The sequence below is a fragment of the Mustela nigripes genome, chromosome 13 (genome assembly GCF_022355385.1).
Source record: "Mustela nigripes isolate SB6536 chromosome 13, MUSNIG.SB6536, whole genome shotgun sequence".
In the NCBI taxonomy this organism is placed as follows: Eukaryota; Metazoa; Chordata; class Mammalia; order Carnivora; family Mustelidae; genus Mustela; species Mustela nigripes.
The window spans coordinates 112,322,768-112,340,540 of NC_081569.1; the positions used below are offsets into that span (position 1 = coordinate 112,322,768).

General features: G+C 47.4%; 1 protein-coding gene across 12 annotated transcripts in view; it reads right to left on the reverse strand.

The window, feature by feature from the left end:
- TMEM229B (transmembrane protein 229B) overlaps positions 1–17,773 on the reverse strand; it is a 39,433-nt gene that overhangs the window by 18,380 nt on the left and 3,280 nt on the right. For 3 of the 12 annotated variants that reach the window (XM_059373447.1, XM_059373440.1, XM_059373448.1), the window contains exons 2-3: positions 16,533–16,707; positions 14,827–14,906 (exon numbers count right to left, since the gene is read on the reverse strand). The exons of 6 other annotated variants lie outside the window; for them this stretch is intronic. The gene's annotated coding sequence lies outside the window, so the exon portion shown is untranslated. Of the gene's footprint in view, positions 1–9,899; positions 10,073–14,826; positions 14,907–15,726; positions 16,081–16,532; positions 16,708–17,773 lie in introns of those variants that run through there. 3 more of the 12 variants (XR_009399166.1, XR_009399167.1, XM_059373445.1) reach the window with 3 other exon arrangements.

Sequence of the window (17,773 nt, forward strand, 5' to 3'; positions counted from 1 at the left end):
CTCCCCCTGTGGGCAGAGCTGGAAACTGCAGGTCCAGTCAGTTGTTAGGCACTGCACTTATGAACAAAGAAAGGGAAAGTGAAATCTTTTGACCTGTGGCTTGGAATTTCTGTCCATAGCTCATCAAAAGAACTGAAGTGACTTCACTAGGCCTTCTCTAGGCGGTCTCACTTTAACAAGAAAGTCAGTGTTCCTTTTTAACTCCAGCTAGCTTAAGTATCCTGTCATTTGGAATGAAGAAAATCTTAACTAACTCAGGTGATTTCCGCCCCCCGCCCCTCCGCATCTGGACCTTACCTCTTTGACATGAGAATCACATCAATGAACACCACCTTCTCACCTTTGCCACCATGCAAACCAGCAGCTCTGCCCTTGCAGACAGTGAGGGGCAGAAGAAGAAAGGTCAGAGGCTTAGCAAGGTGTGTCCGTCTCAGCAGGATGTCTATAGCTTTGGAGGCTCCAAATCTCCCTTCTGGGTCCTGCCCAGACTTTGTTATTTCTCCTCGATTCACATGACCCTTGACAGCCGCCTAGCACATTCTCACTACCTTCTAGAAAGAGGACTGAGAAAACTAGAAGCCAGAAGGGGAGGCCTCAGCCAAGAACAAGAAATACACAACTAGACTGTTTTTCCACAATCCCCAGAACAGCACTGTCCAATTTGATAGACACTAGCTACATGTAGCTATTTAAATTTTAATTTTAGGGGCTCCTGGTAGCTCCGTTGGTTAAGTGTCCGACTCTTGGTCTAAGCTCAGGTCTTGATCTCAGGGTTATGTGTTCAGGCCCCGCGTCTGGCTCCATGCTGCATGTGGAGCCCACTTAAAAAAAATTTTTTTAATAAATTTTAATTTATGAAAAATGAATAAAATTAAAAATTCTGTCCCTCGGTTGCACTAGCCACATTTTGAGTTTTTTCTGAAGGGACACCCCTGCGCTCCCTCTCTTTCTCAGGCTCAGGCCTAGTTAACACTGTGAGATGGAGGGGGCAGGGGGACTGTGAACCCTTGTTCCATGAAAGTCTCTGTTTGCTGTCTGAACAGCGACTTACATGACTGACATCCAAGAGCCAGGAGAGGGCTCTTGGTGAATGAGGCCAGCCCCTGTGTCTCTGGTTATAACTCCGTCTAGGGGTGCTATTTGAAGTTTTAAAAGAAGTCCAGACCATTTATTAGGCACCTCCTGTGTGCCAGGCAGCTTCTACACAGACCATCACAAGTCACAAGTCTGTGAGGCACACATTAACTCAGATTTACTCAGGAGGCAAGGAAAACTCAAAGAAGTTACACAACAGCTAGAAGATGGGAGGGCCAAGGTTTTTACTAGCACTTTTTCTCTTACACCACTCACAAGAAAAGGGAATGTGCAGACAAGAATTAGGGGACTTGGGGCGGCACCTGGGTGGCTCAGTGAGTTAAGCTGCTGCCTTCGGCTCAGGTCATGATCCCAAGGTCCTGGGATCGAGCCCCGCATCGGGCTCTCAGCTCAGCGGGGAGCCTGCTTCCTCCTCTCTCTCTACCTGCCTCTCTGCCTACTTGTGATCTCTGTCAAATAAATAAATAAAATCTTAAAAAAAAAAAAAAGAATTAGGGGACTTCATTTACCTACCCATAGCAGCGGGCCACCCACAGTTGTCCTCATGTGGGTGGGGACACCCACAGTGGATCCTCATGGTGGACGGTCTCACGTGAGCTGCCCCTCCCAGTCTGCTCAAGTCCACCCAGGGCCTTGGGAGAGCTGCTGCCAAGGGTCTGCCCATGAAGACCCAGGAAGGCCACAGGAAGGCCACACTACAGAGGACAAATCTGAGAAGGGGGTAGGGGTAGGAACCCAGACATGTGGCATTTCTCCTGGGCAAAGGAAGGAGCATGATAAAATATTGTTATAGAAAGCTACACAAACCCTGATCTTCTTATCTTTGCATCCCCATGTCCTGGATAAAACATACAGTAGGTACTCAATATCCAAGTGCTGAATAGGGGAAAAGGCAAGGCACAGGTCCTCCATGAGTGAGGAGGCCTGGCCAAGAGGAGCCTATAGGGCAGAGACGCTGGGGAGAAAGATGGGAACGAGTTGTTCTGAAGGAGCTGTGACGGTCTCTGTCTGCGCTATATGTGATCCAGTCCGAATATCCCTTTCATTTAAGTGATGGCTCGGAGGAAAGGCCCCCAGACACCAGGCTGGGGACCCATGGCAGCAGCCACGCACCTCCACCATGAGCGTAAGCCCAGCAGCCTGGACCCCTGACTCAGCCTCTCGCTGGACAGCTCCATCTACAGCAAAAGCACCGAGGCTTGCAACATGTTCAAAATAGGGCTCCAAACAGCACTTAGGCAAGAGTAATTAAAGGGATGTTATCACAGTCAGTCTCTCATTAGCCACGTAATTAGACTGCTGAAAATAATTAACATTCCTTTTGACAAAAGAAACAGAGGACCCATTACATTCATTAGGACAGCCTCAAACTAGCTTGAGGAAGGCTGAGAAGAGAAGCCATCCCTCCCAGTCCTGTCCAGGACAGAGTCAGCATCTGGTAACCCAGACCTGGTGGTGAGTCCTGCCCTGGCCCGGATGTCCCCAGATGTGTATCACAGACAACAATAACACACTCGCACATACTCAGAGAAAAAGCCCTTGAAGGAAATGCCTATGCCTCCCTCCCCCAAGGCCCCAGAATATGACTGAAGAGACATTTCTCTAGGAAGAATAAATCCATTACAGCACCAGAAAACAAGAAGGAATGGATATGGGTTCCCTGAAGATGGTAAGATGGTAAGGTAAAAGGAATTCAACTGATGGAGAAACCACAACCCCCCAAAATAAAACAATGAAAACAAGTAATCACATAATAATCCTAGTAACAGGCACCCATCCAGGGCATATCTATGACAGACACTAGTCTAAGAACTTTGCATGCATGATCTTATGTAACCCTCACAAAAACCTTTGATATACAGATCATCATCCTCACGTTATAAATAAGACCCAGAGTGACCTAGCTTTCCCAAAGTCAGATACTGATAAGTGCTGGGTTAGGATTTGAACCCCAACAGCTGGGGCTGAGGGTTCTGTGCCTCAGTCAGGGGAGCGGCTGTGAGGGCTTCAAGTTTGGAGCCAGGTCACCAGCAGGGGTGGGGAACACCAGAAGCCCCGAGCAGCTGGTGATTGGATCTGGAGTAGCCGGGCAAGTGGGCCCCTCCCACCCTCCCACCAGACTTGTGTCCTGGACACGGGGGCAGGGAAGCAAAGGGAACACCTCGACACCAGTCCCTAGTAGGCACATTCCACCCTCCTGCCCACAACCAGTGACTGGCCCAGAAGTGGGGTTCGCACTGAAAAACCTCACAATACCAAGAGAGGAACACATAACCATAACTCACTAAACATTTGACCAAACCAAAACTGCCAAAGAAGCACCAAATTTGAGAACAGAAGTTACAGGTAGAAAACAAAATAAAGTCAAAAGAAGGAAACATTTTTAAAGGTACAATTAGTATTCCCTGAGGGATAAGAAGAGCTCCTGAATCCATGAACCAAAACAAGTCTGATACCAGAAGAATGTTAAAGGCCTTACAAGTGAAGGAAATACACCATGGTTGACCAGTTATCTCTGGATGAAAGAACAATCTCATTAAATTTTTTTCTTTATATAGATCTGCTTTTCTTTTCTTTTTTTTTTAATTTTTTTTTTATTTACTTATTTGACAGAGATCACAAGTAGGCAGAGAGGCAGGCAGAGAGAGAGGGGGAAGCAGGCTCCCCGCTGAGCAGAGAGCCCAATGCGGGACTCGATTCCAGGACCCTGGGATCATGACCCGAGCCGAAGGCAGAGGCTTTAACCCACTGAGCCACCCAGGCACCCTATATAGGTCTGCTTTTCTGAACTTCCTTTATCAAATGACTATTACTGTGAGAACTGGAAAAGTTATTTTTTAAATGTCTGGCACAAGATAGGTGCTCAGTAAGATTCGGTCGCACAGTCAATCTTGCCCGCTGTGCCAACATTTGGCCCTATCCAGGCCAGCCCATAACTTACTGCTCCCCAGTCACACCATCCACGCTCCCATCTCCCTGCCTCTGAGCACACAGCCCCCGTCCTGGAGTGCCCTTATCTCTCCTCTCTGTTTACCTGTATTTGCCTGTTCTTCAGTGCCCACTCAGAGATTACCCTCTTTGAAGAAAGGTCCCTGCATCCCCCCTACACCACTCATCCCTCTTCCCCAAACTCCTAAAGCCACCTGATTCTCCAGGAACATGGGACAGGTCTGGTTGAGCTGCCCATTGGGGTCATAGTGCTGAGAACAAGTTATCTGCCCTTTACCTTCCAGTGAGTCCAAGTCTGGTCTTCCTACTCTACCGTAGGCTTCTTAAAGACAATGAGAGGGCACGAGCTTTCTTTTTATGCTCTGCTGTGCCGGAGTAAAGGTGAGAAGATTTTGCAAGAACATGCTTACATGTCAGTTGAGTAAATGACAAATGAGCTGCTCTCCCTAGTGGAAGTAGAAGAGGAAATTATTCTGGAAATTACTCAACAGGGCTGGGCCCACACAGCACCTGGGTGAAGCTCCTGAAATGGCCCGCCTGGTTTGGTCCCAGACAGCTTTGAACTCCTACCCCTGGCCTAGGATCCAGAAATACCTGTAAACCCAGAGGGTATGATTGGTAAATCTAAGGGCAAATGTTGATGAGCAGGATATTTACATGGTCTTCAGTTGTCTCCCCACAGATTGTTTGTTAGTAGCGAGGGAAAATTAGTAAACACACAGTGAAGGAATTAGACAACACCTTGGCCAAGAGATCAAACTTAACATCACATATAAGGGGCAGATGTCCAGCCAGTGCCCCGGACGTGAAACACTGAAAAGGATGCAATGTCACTCATTATAACCCCCTCGGGAGTATATAGCCCAGAGTCTGAACATAAGGCAACACCAGAAAAATCCAAAGAGAAAAACATTCTATTTTTTTTTTTAAGGGGGAGGACAAGGCTATATTCTTCGAAAATGTCAATGTCCTGAAAGACAAAGACAGGCTTGGGAATGGTTCTAGAGGCAAGGGGACGTGACAACTAAATGCAGAATGGGGCTACAGACTGGACCTCGTACTGGAGAGGGACAAGTGCCATAAAGGACGATATCGAGTCAGTTGACAAAACTGGAATACTGCCAGCAGATCACAGAAAGTATCATATCAATATCGCATAAAATATCATATCCCACCCTTCAGTTTGCTGAAGGTTATATAAAATGGCATTCTTATGCTTAGAAAGTTCACACTGAAGGGTTTACAAAGAAAGGGCCATGATGTAGGCAACCTTCTCTTAAGCAGTCCAGAAAAAACTTGAGAGAGAAAAGGAACATAAATGATAAAGCAAAGGAGGTCAAAGGTCAAAAAGACTGAATCTGGTTAGAGTATATGGGTGTTTTGTACTATGCTGACAGCTTTTCTCTAAGTTTGAAGTGATTCCCAGGGCATCTGGGTGGCTCAGTGGGTTAAGCCGCTGCCTTCGGCTCGGGTCATGATCTCCGGGTCCTGGGATTGAGTCCCACATCGGGCTCTCTGCTCAGCAGGGAGCCTGCTTCCCGCTCTCTCTCTGCCTGCCTCTCCGCCTACTTGTGATTTCTCTCTCTGTGTGTCAAATAAATAAAATCTTAAAAAGAAAAGAAAAGAAAAGAAAGAAAGAAAGAAATGACTTCCAAATAAAAAATTTTGGAGAAAAACCACAACAAAAGGGCCCCTTCCACCAGACAGGGTGTGGGGCATGGGTGGTGCACACAGAGAGGGGGAATCCAGGGAGGACACAAAAACTCTAGCTCCGCCAAAATGTCACGCGTGGACATATTTCCTCTCCCAGTTTCAACCTCCCCTTGTCTTACTTCTCCATCCATTTACTCCTTCCTCTCCCCAAGATTCCCCATCTTCCAGGAGGCCTCCCTACTAATACCAGATGATAGGACTGATTCAACCTTTGGGTCCATTCTTATCACATGAAGCTAATATCTTCTGGAGATGTTTTGGCATCTTTTTCATCCACAAGCCCACGATAACGAGTCTGGTTATATTTGTTAAGCCGCAGCCTTCTAGGTATTATATGACATTTCATCTCCCCCACCCCTCAAATCCTGTGGCTCGTCCTATTCATATGGCTTGAATTTAGGCCTTTATAGGCCCTATTCCTCACTTGGAAGATCTCACACAGACTTTTCTAGGGTGCATGCCCCATTTCCCACAGCCCACCGCCATCACCACCACCTGCCTCTACAGTAAACCTCCCGCACCACCACACACACACACACACACACGCAGGTGTCCTGTCTGCCACAGCTGGGTGTGGTCACAACGTACAGGTGCCGCAGTCTCTAGAAGCAGCTTTCCTGCAGGCTAAGGGGAATCAAGCAAACCATCACACTGTACAAATTCACTTATTAATTCAGATGACCTTATACACATCTTTCGTGTGCAGACCACTCAGGGCTAAGGAGGCTGGAATATGAAAACCGAAGCACAAGAGTGCAGCTCATTGTTTTCAAAACACTGCAATTATAAAATCTTGGAAATTCCAGGGCGCCTGGGTGGCTCAGTGGGTTAAACCTCTGCCTACGGCTCAGGTCATGATCTCAGGGTTCTGGGATCGAGTCCCGCTTCGGGCTCTCTGCTCAGCGGGGAGCCTGCTTCCCTCTCTCTCGCTGTCTCTCTGCCTACGTGTGCTCTCTTTCTGTGTGTCAAATAAAAAATAAATAAATAAAATCTTTAAAAAAAAAAAAATCTTGGAAATTCCACTATCAAACGCCAGAAAACAAATGGTAACGGTAACTTTGACTCTCACAGTGCTCTTCACTTAAATGAGCCCTTTTAGGGCACCTGGATGGCACAGTGGTCGAGCCTCTGCCTTCAGCTCAGGTCATGATCTGAGGCTCCTGGGATCAAGGCCCGAGACGGGCTCTCTGCTCAGTGGGGAGCCTGCTTCCCCCTCTCTCTCTGCCTGCCTCCTGGCCTACTTGTGATCTCTGTCTGTCAAATAAATAAATAAAATCTTTAAAAAAATAAAAAATAAATGAGCCCTTTCAAGTTCATCTCATGATTCAGGCATTCATTCACACATTCAATGAACAATTACTCAGGACCTGTGTTGTGCCACCAGGGACACACAAAGGCCACAGAGGTGAAGGCCCCACTTGGGCCACAGGAAGCCACTGTTTTACCTGGCTCCTGATGGCCCGGCTGACCTGGACATATGTGCTCATGGTGCCAGCCACAATGGGGCACCAACAAAAATTATTTAAAAGGAGAAAAAATGAGAGAGCATCAGAAAGAAGCTGTTGTGGCTTCAGTGTGCCAATAAATATTGCCATTTCTGGAAACATGACTCTATCTTATAACTTAGAATTATATTAATTTATGTTTAATTATTTATGGGACCATAAGTGCATCCGTGCTGACCACCTCGAAAGATCCTAATCTAGCCTGAACAGTAAGCAGAGTCTGCAGTCCTGAATGCTGACAAGAGTCAAGCAGTCAACTCAAATCAGTGAAGATGGAAGAGCTCTTCTATTAAGAAAGTAGAACTGAAGGCACCTGGGGGACTCAGTCAGTGAAACTCTAGATTTCAACTCAGGTCCTGAGCTCCGGGTCCTGAGATCAAGCCCCTGTCGGGCTCCTCGCTGACCCGAAGCCTGCTTAAGATTCTCTCTCCTTCCCCCTCTGCCCCTCCACTCCACCTCGCACTCTGGCTCTCTTTAAAAATAAAATAAAGCACCCAGGACTGACAGGACTTGGCAGGGATTTCTGCGGGGGGAGGGGGCGGGGGTCAAGGGTGATACTCAGACTTTTGACTTGGGCAAGAGCGGCGTTATTCTCTGAAGGAAGAGGGGAAGAGACAACCCACTACGCACTGCCTTTCAGAGGCTCCAGTCTGAAGGGCCCACGGACTCTGGCTGCAGCGGGTCTGGTCTCTGAAGCTACACAGAGCGAGCCTGCTGGGGAGGAGTGATATCCAGGCTGGCCAAGGACGGGGCTCTGTGAAGGGGCCTGAGCAAGGGCCAACGAGGGAGGACGACTTCCAGGAAAGGACCCCATGAGGGAGGCAGGGGTGGGGACTGTGGGGGACCATGGTCAGCTGCAGAGGCATGTCAGACAGGGGCTGGAGAGATTTAGCCGCACTGAGGTCCTGGGGGCCAGTCAGTAAGGAAGGGCGCCCACACAAGCAGGTGACAGAGACAGTGAGTACCGCTGATTCTGGAGGATAACGCTTTGGGGAAGTTTGCTTGTAAAGGGACCGAGACAGAAAAGCTGCTGGAGAAGCAGAGACGGGGGGGGGGGGGGGGGTGTTCTTTCCTAGATCACAGAGACTTCAGGAGGTTGAAATGTTAAGGAAAAAAAACACAGAAAGGGAAAGCTTGTCAACAGGAAATGTATTGTGGGGTACACAGGGATGCTCTGGCCGTGGAGGGGAGCACCGTGAGCCCCAATCCCAAATACCAGCAGGACACATGCGTCATCATAACCCCGTTCACAGAGCCAGGCAGCCGGAGTTAAGGTCATTTAAGTCCTGAGGTGCTAGAGCCCGGACCTGGAACACAGGTCTCCAGTTCCTGGTCCTGGTCCTTCTTCCAGACTTCCAGACTGGTAGCTCTCCACGGGGCTTCCCCGGGGTTGGAGGGAGCCTCTGTCAGGGCCACGGTGGATGGGGGTGCTTACAGGTGCTTAGCAGTGGGAACCTGGAATTCCCACAGTGGTCCACAAACAAACTCTCCCATAGGACTTGAGAACATCCCACTAGAATATTCACAGAAGTGAAAAGCCCGCTTATAATCATCTGCATCTAGAACCAAGCTCCCTTTCTGAAATAAATACAGAGGATTTTTGCATGGTTTTAACAGATACTGAATTGCCTGGGAATGTCATCACAGTGCCTTTTGAGGGAATACTGTACCTCCTATTTGTTGGAACTTTACCAAGAGTGGTTGACCATCTGGGAAAATCACGTCAACCTCAGTGGCGCCTCTCCTGGTATCCGAGTCGCCCACACAACACACCTGTATCTGTGGGTATTTGTGGCTGTTATGTTCGCAGTGAATCTATGTACAGGTTCAAGCATCTGACTTCTTCCTTCTGTTTTCCGTGTAGTCGTGCCCAAGCAATTACCTACTAGAATACATGATATTGTATTACAACTAACTTTTTCCCTTTTTTCTCTTTGATGTTACAGTTAGGGTGTTATATTGATTTTTTTAAACATGTATATAGGTAAGTCCTATCATTTAGGAAATTTATTTGTTACAAACATCTGCTAGATAAAAAGGGGCCACCATTCCACATCATGTGTCCCTAGAATCAAGGGAAACTGCAGTGCCAAGAGGAATCAAGGGGTGAACAGAATTATGGAGGCTTCAAAAGGAACCCATTCTTCCTTCCATTTCTTCAAAATGGAAGAAATTTAATGGTCTGTTAACAGATATTGCCGTGAGGCTTCTGAATGATGGGGGTACAGATGATGTGGTCAGCCTATGGGGCTTAAAAAGATTATTCAACTGGGCATCTTGGAAAATTTCATCTCCATGACTAATTTAAATTATACTATATCTCAGCATCTTCTAGCCTGAGGACAATAGGTGAAAGACCACAAGGCATCCATAGGGGCCAGGGAAATGACACATGGTTCAACGTCTGGAGGCAAAGATGTGTTTAGAAGAAGTCAAAGAAACTGGTGCCAGGTTTGGTCTGGGGAATGTCTTCTTAATGGATGAGACGATGAATAAACAGTATGTAAGAGGGTGCTTATGGATATTTATGGAAAATGCTATATTGTGAGGAAGCACAGACAGGAATAGGGATACAGAAGTGATCTCAGAGGACCTCCACTAGGTTAAAAGGCAAGCCAGAAATACTTCGGGCTCAGATTCTGAGAGGAATGGGTTATTTAATGGTGGGAGAAAGACAGCCTGAATTCCCGTAAGTACACCCATCACTGCCAAATAGGGACTAAGGACTGAAAAAAAAAATGTGTCTTTCAATCAAGAGGGACTAGCTAACTGATTCATGAGTCTTCCTCACCATCTGAGGATACCAGGGCCTGGAAAGAGAAGAAGGGAACAGACTTTCAGCTTGGAGTGCCCATGGAAGTTCCAGAAACAAGATGTCTGAGCCTGGCTCTTCTACAGACATTTGCAACACTATCATCACCTCTCAGTTTCCTCATCAAAAAGATAAGTAAAACACAATAGAGGGGTGCCTGGCTGGCTCCGTTGGTAGAGCACATGACCCCTGCTCTCAGGGTCATGAGTTTAAGCCCCACATCAGGTACAGAGATTACTTTAAACACACACACACACACACACACAACGGAACACTTTAGATTCCAACATTGTATAATTTTCTATTTCACAGGAGTATCTGTGGGCATATATATATTTTTTAAATTAATTTATTTCTTTAAACATCAGGTCACATCATATCCTAGAAGGAAGTAGAGGAACCATGCTCACTTGTGCTCCAAGGAAACATCCAGATGTAGGAAGTGTCTCCAGGAACCAATTTACAAGTGTCTCTGCAGACCTCATTCATCCAAGGAGCCAACAGGACCCCACAGAACCAACTGATCTGCAAATACCCAGCACACGGCTCCCACTCTCAGGACACACCAGTTCATCCCAGAAATAGGGATGTGGGAAGAGGAAAGACTAAGGTTCAGAAGTCATGCAGGGCTAGGATTAGGTTAAGTGGGTGAGGCAAGAGAGCACAAACTTTAAGAAGGCCCCCAAAACACTCACAAATCAAGACATATGATCTTGTAATGCAATATTTTTAAAAAATCAAATTGGTGGGACACCTGAGTGGCTCAGTCAGTTAAGCCGCTGCCTTCGGCTCAGGTCACAATCCTAGGGTCCTGGGATCGAGTCCTGCATTGGGCTCCTTGCTCGGTGGGGAGCCTGCTTATCTCTCTGCCTCTGCCTGCCATTCTGCCTGCTTGTGCATGCTCTCTCTCTCTGACAAATAAATAAATAAAATCTTTTTAAAAAAATCGAATTGGTAAACTAAGGCATGAGCTGTTGTGTTGCAATCAGGGCCGGGATTAGGTCGAGGTTGAGCTGGCAAGGGCAATATGAGACACGTTGTTAGAGATGTTAGACACGTCCTGAACCTCTGTGGACAAACACCTCCCAGAACTCCCATCGCTTTCCCAAGTTCGGAATTCAGAATTTTTTAGATTTCTTTTTTTTTTTTAGGAAGTGATGTAGAATACATCCATCCCATGGATTATGTAATCCCCCCAGCAGGGTCTAAGCCAAGCACTTCAACACACTAACATTTCTGCAGTCAGACCTGTGAATAGTCACACCCCACACACCAGACACGGCTACAGCAGGTATGGCCACTGCGTGAATTAAAGAAAGTTTTTTGGTTTTAGAATGTTTTGGATTTTGACGCTGCCCATCAAGGCACGTGGACCTTAAGGCATTACATTAGGTCTCTCAAAGAGAAAAGGCAGCAGGTTAGACCCAAACCTTATGCAGAAAAGAAAACTGCCAAGTCCTTGCTGGCAATCACCCAGAAGTAGGTGAATTATAGAAGTTGGTCAAGCTCAGGGCAGACCTAGAGCAGCATTTCCCACCAGTCAGCCGACTAATAGTCCATTTTGTGCATAAAACCTTGTGCAGAGTCATGGGAGGTAGAAGACAGTCAAGACACACAGTTCAACCTCTCAAGAGCTTAGAGGTTTGAGGGGACAAGAAGGTAAACATAAATCAGGAATACTGATTTAAGTATTTTTTTAAACATAAATACTGAAGGCTGAAGGCAGCTTATCCACACTCACACTTCACAAATGTTGAAACCACTACTGGAGGGGAGGATGGGGGGATGAGGAAATGGGTGATGGGGATTAAGGAGGGCACTCCTACGAGCACTGGGGTCCTACGTAAGTGATGAATCATTAAATTCTATACCTGTAACTATTATACATTGCGTTCACTAACTGGAATTTAAATAAAAATCTGGAGGAAAAAAATGTTGAAACCAAAGTTCGGCGAGGTCTCGGGTCTTGCATGAGTTAGCAACAGGCAGTTAACTGCACAGAGAGATCAGAATCTGGGTTTGCTAACCGCCCTTCACAGCGCTTTGCAGAAAAGCCCATATTCATTGCCAATATAGTAATGAAATTCCAGGAGAAGTCAAAGATCCCAGCTGAAGTGCTTTTGGTTACATACACCTTTGCAGCAAAGATGGGTCTGACTTAAAGGACTTTGATTTGGGGAGGGAGAAAAGCAGAGGAGGGCTCTCTGGGCAGGGGAGGGCACATGCCTGGCAGAGGTGGCAGGCAAGGGGCTGAGGTTCCTGCAAAGGGCACCGAAGGAGCTGCCAGAAAGGCCATGCGTGGAGAGCTTGAAAACCAGAGTAAAGAACCTACACTTAGGTCCCAGAGGTAGCATTTGCCAACCATTTGCTTTCTACCTCATGACTTACGGCTGCCCACTGCCCTTGTAGGCAGAGACAGCGTGCAGTGGGCTAAAGGAGCACACTCAGGGCTCAGATCCTTCCCATCTGAATCCCGGCTCTGATGCCAATGACGTGACCTTGGACAACCCGCTTGACCTCTCTTTGCTCTCTTTGTAGAATGGAAAAAAACAAAAGCATCTCCCCCATGGGGGTTAAGTGGAAGAGCATGTTTCTAGGACTGCAGACAGTGCCTGGCATCGTGAGCATTCAATTAAGTGTTAGCCGTTGTTAACCTTTTTATTTAAGTTAAATTTTTAAATAGGTACTGCAGCCTTATCCTGATCGTATCTGTGACGTCATGAACTTCTTGTAAGAGTTATTGTTTTGATACACAGATAGCTAGAGGTTAAATCAAAAGTCCTAACTAGGGCACTGAGGATAACAGGTCTGACACTCCCAGGCCCACGAGAGGGGCTTCAACAGGACAGCTCGGGAAACTGGATGTCTGACCCTGCAACTGGAGGACAATGGACTGGCGTCTGACCACCACCCGAGGCACCCTAGGTCTCCAGGTGAGAGACACAGGCTGGCCATTGGCTGTCAGAGGAGCTAAGGTAGACGGCTGAGCTGGCAGGGAGTGTGTGTGTGTGTGTGGGGGGGGGGTCCTCCTGTATTCCCAGGTTCACTGCACCAAAGGATGCATGACCATGTCCGCTGGCTAATGGGGCGATGTGCAACAGAAGGCTGGGTTGAGACCCAAGCAGGTCTCGTCCAAGAGGGCCACCCAGACAGACTGCAGGACCTTAGCTGGAAGAGACTGGAGGTAAATCACTGGGTTTTAGGGGCTGATGAAAGAACAATGATCTAGAATAGAGGATAATTTGCTCTCTTCAAGACAATTGGAAGTGAATATCCCAGCAGCTGGTGGGGAGCTGTCTCTGAGGAAGCCATGAACAAGGCCACAAGAGAGATTCAGCATCAAAATACCTGCTAGGCCCAGGAAGCTGGAAGCCGGGAGCCACCAGACGCTGGTGCTGACCAAGTGAGCCATTTCTCGTCCCTCCCAGCCCAGTCACAAAGGACTAGACAGATTAAGTATTGAATTCCGGCTGTGTTCTGTGACTCAAAGTGACTATAGGACCGTCTACTGCCTAAGAATGACCCAAACCGTTATAGGGCCTGAGTTTTCATCCCAGGGCAGGGAAAGAGCAAATCCCACTGAATAAGCACAAAGGAACAGTGGAAGACAAAACTAAGTCACTTTCTGAGTACAACCCAATGAATCTTGTTTCTTTATACTCATTAACTCGTGAAACCTAGCTATTTAAATGAAACGTTTTGTCCCTGTACCAGCAAAGATCATCTCTCACATTCGCAGTGGTACGGTAACCACCCCTGCAAATAATGGGATTAAGGGCAATAAGGAACTAAGAGAAAAAGGAAGGCAGGTGTGGAAAGAAGAGATTGGTTTGGTGGGTTCACTGGGAATTCACTTGCTCCTCAACCTTGAATATGATGAAATGAAAATTGACCATGTACCAATGGACAGCAGAATCCAAGGGTCCTTGGACAAATGGCTTTGTTCAAAGGGAAATTGAGAAGACCCAAATCCAGGAACGGAAGAGCTGTGACTCCCTGAGTTCCTAGGCTGAGCTTCCAGGGGAAGTGAGGGAAGCCAGAGAGACATGTTCTTACTAACACCGAGTCACCCAGAAAGCATCAGTCAAAGCACCCAGGTCCCGGAGCCTCGTGGTGGGGCAGGGGGGAGGGTATCCTGGGTTGAACCATGCCATAGAGTCTGCCGAATCCAAGTGCAGAATGTGAAACATACACCAATACACAACTCCCCTGCTGCCTTCAGTTGGGGACAGTCTGAGATGGGGGGGTGTGAAGTTGAGGTTTCAAGACAAGAGACAGGCATGCTCCTCACCATTTATGAGCTGGTGAATGCAGGGTAAACATGCGGCCTCCTAGCTGCCCCACTTCAGCAATCGAAGGAGGAATGACCTAATCCAGGTCCCCTTCAGAAGAAGGGACTTGTTCCTCCTCTGATTTTGTCCCTTAATTTGGCATCTTTCTCCTTCAACTCCACCTCTGTTCTCCCAGATCTAACTTCCTCCAATTCTAGACCTCAGCTGAATTACTCCCTGAGAAAGGACCAAACTGTCCAGACTCTGTTGGATCAGCCAGCACTATTGCTGGAGAATATTCCAGAATATTCCAGAATCTCTTTTGCAGCATTCTCATTTTACGTATAAGGAAATGAAAGGCCAAAGCACCCATGTCATGTGACCAGAGTCCCTGAGCCAAGAGAACCCAAATCCCCCTGCCCTCCAGAATGAGGCTCCATTACACACCATCACACTAACTCTCAGAGTGGGGTGCGCTTACCTCCCCAGGCCACCACCTTCACCTCCATTCCTCTTCCACAAACACCTCAAAATGGTAGAAGAGCCTTAGCATTAACTTGCCTGGAACAAATAAGGACGAAAATGATAAGAATCAACTTAGTGAACCAGCCGGTCACTTTGAAGGGAGTACTCGGTGGCCACAAAGACTTTCTCCGAAGAACAGGACAGTCCGATGCTTTCTACCCTTTCCAGAGTGTACCTGGGACCCCAGAGTCAGAATCAGGTCTCCACAGCTGGACTCTTAACAGTGAGCAGGGGAAGGCCCCGAAACTGGGTTAGAGGATGAGGTCTGGCATTAAGATCGGCAAAGATAAGCCATTATGACTCGTGGCAGTAGGGTGACAGAAAGAAAAATGCTGCCCAGAGTCTGTTCAGCGAGAGACAAATTTTGGCATCAAAATGAAATGGGGTTTATGAGACACATTCCTATGCCAAGCAGAGAGTCTGGTTCCCCTTATAGTAACTCCCAGGCCATCTGGTCTCCTTCCTCAGTGCAGGGTACCAACCTCTCTCTCCTTCCCGAACATTCACTGGGATGTTGTTTTTCAAATAAGGATCTGTACTTCCATCTCCTTTTAACTAGCTCCACACCTTTTAACAGTCCACATCAGCTCTCCTTCTATCTTACTGACACTATCACCATGTTTAACTTCTCCTCAACACTTGTTTCATCCCCTGATCCAAGGTTATAGAACATAAAAGAATCAGACAGATCCCAGTTCAAATCCCAGTTTGGACACTTGCTAGTCATGTGCCATGTGCCATCATTTTCTCTTTCAGGGCCTCGGTTTTTCCAGCTATAAGATGGGGATAATTAATGGTAGCTAACTCAACATTGCTGTGAGAGAAAGAGAACGTATGTCAAGTGATTAGTCCAATGCCCGGCATACAGTAAGTCTTTAATAAATGGTGGCTGTCACTACTATCATTGTTATGATCATTGAAACCAGCCAAAGCTCCATTTGTGAAATTAAGTCTCCGAGGGCTGAAATTGGTTGTCCAAGTTCACACAGGTCAGTAAGGGAGGAAATCCAAGATTTCCTGATTCTGGAAGTCTTTGCCAGCTGTCGGCTCCTGCACAAATGGCGTCATTGCCCAATGACCTAAAAATCTGAATATCTGGTCACATCCAGGTACCACACCTGACGATTTAACCAGCACTCACCCCATGCTAGAAACTGCAGGTTCTATGGAAGCTTTAAGTCTCCTAAGGCCCATGTAAGAAAGTCATCCCCTTGTTTATAGAAGGCAAAAAACACAGTTACAAAACAAAAACCTGGAGCTTTTAAAATCTTAAAAAAAAAAAAAAAAAAAATCTGGAGCGTCTCCTTCTGTTACCCAGTGCTGACCATACTTCTCGTCCATATTTGTTTTAGAAGGAGCTGAAAGTAAGACCAGTACCCTGGCTGCCTTGCTCCCGGTTTTCAAAAGGCTTTTGGGATTGGGAATGAGAGGGAGGGGGAACCTAGAAATTGGAATGGGGGGTGGCCAAGGACCGCTATAAAAAAGAAGGTAGGGTTTGGCAGTAGGCTAAAAATAGGTCCCCACCACCGCTCCAAAGCACATCGATTATTGTCTCTAAGGTGGGCTTCTCGCTGCCCCCCCGGGGCCTGGCCCTCCACCGCCCGTGCAGGCACTGAAGCCATGGAGCCCAGGAAGCACATTTTATCTCGAAGCATGAATCACCCTTCACAAGTCCAGAAAAGAATCCTCTCTTTGTGGCTCTTCAGTCTCCTTCTTGGCTGGCATCCCTACATCCTCAGGGCTGGTATCAAGGCCTTCATGAAAACTCCGGGTGAGTGACACTTCTGACGGAAACGGACCATTCCAGAAACTCATGTGATGGGGTGCGTCTTAAGAACTGAAAGGAAACAGTGAATGAATGAACCGGCTAGAAAGTATTCACCACTCAAGCTCAACCGCGGAAGCAATCAGAAATGGCGAATCCAGTGTGTTCTGAAGGCGGGGCTTCCGAAGCAGAAAGGAATGGCCGAAAAATGCTCTTAGATTATGCACTCCCCCCTCACATCTATTAGATCTCCCTAGATCTCCCTACATGAGGTTAGGATTTGACAATGCAAGTTTTTCTCTTTTAACTGTTATGCTTCTAAAGGATGGAGCAGCAGGAAGGAGCAACCTGAGACCCAAGTCTTATCCGTGTAGACTGTTGGCCCTAACTTCTACAGTACCAGTCACACTGGGGCCAAGCGTCCTGAAGGGATATCAAGCTCTCTGTTGGGGAGCCAGCACAGTAGAAGATAATGGGCAGCTGGACGTTCAGAAACAGAAATTGGCAATGATTTTGGTTACTCTTCACATTGCCAACAGGACTGTGACCAACCCCAAAGATAGAAACACCAACATCAGAGGAGGGTAGAAAGCTATCTTTCAGAACCTTCCTTTGAAGGAGCAGGGGACCAATACCACTCTGTGACCTCCACCCCACTAAATTTATATATAGGGGGATTGATGTTAAAATGAACACTGAGGACAGCCTTGGGTGGAGGAGAGTGGGGGCCCACACCTTCCAGATGGGTGTGAGCCCAGGCGAGGGAGCAGGCCCTCCTTTTTATCTGGGCACGAGACCTGACTGATTCAGCTGCAGCTCTGTCTAGGGATGTGAGTTGCAGGTGTGCAAACCACATCCTTTTCCTAAAATCACAGCAGCATGAACTATCCCACGGTGCAGAGTCTGAGACACAGGGACAACGGACACCAAGCACACGGGTTCCTAAACTCCCTTGGTGCATCCTCGCCTTATTAGGGACTTCTCTAGTACTTGTCTCAAACACGGTGAAGTCACAGGAAAGGAATACTTGCCTCCCACAGACATTCACGCATGCCACTGCCACTGGCCTCACTCTCAGTGTGGCTCAGTTTCCCTCTAAGGAACCCACAGCCAAAGCGCTGCCTCCTAGCCCTTCACC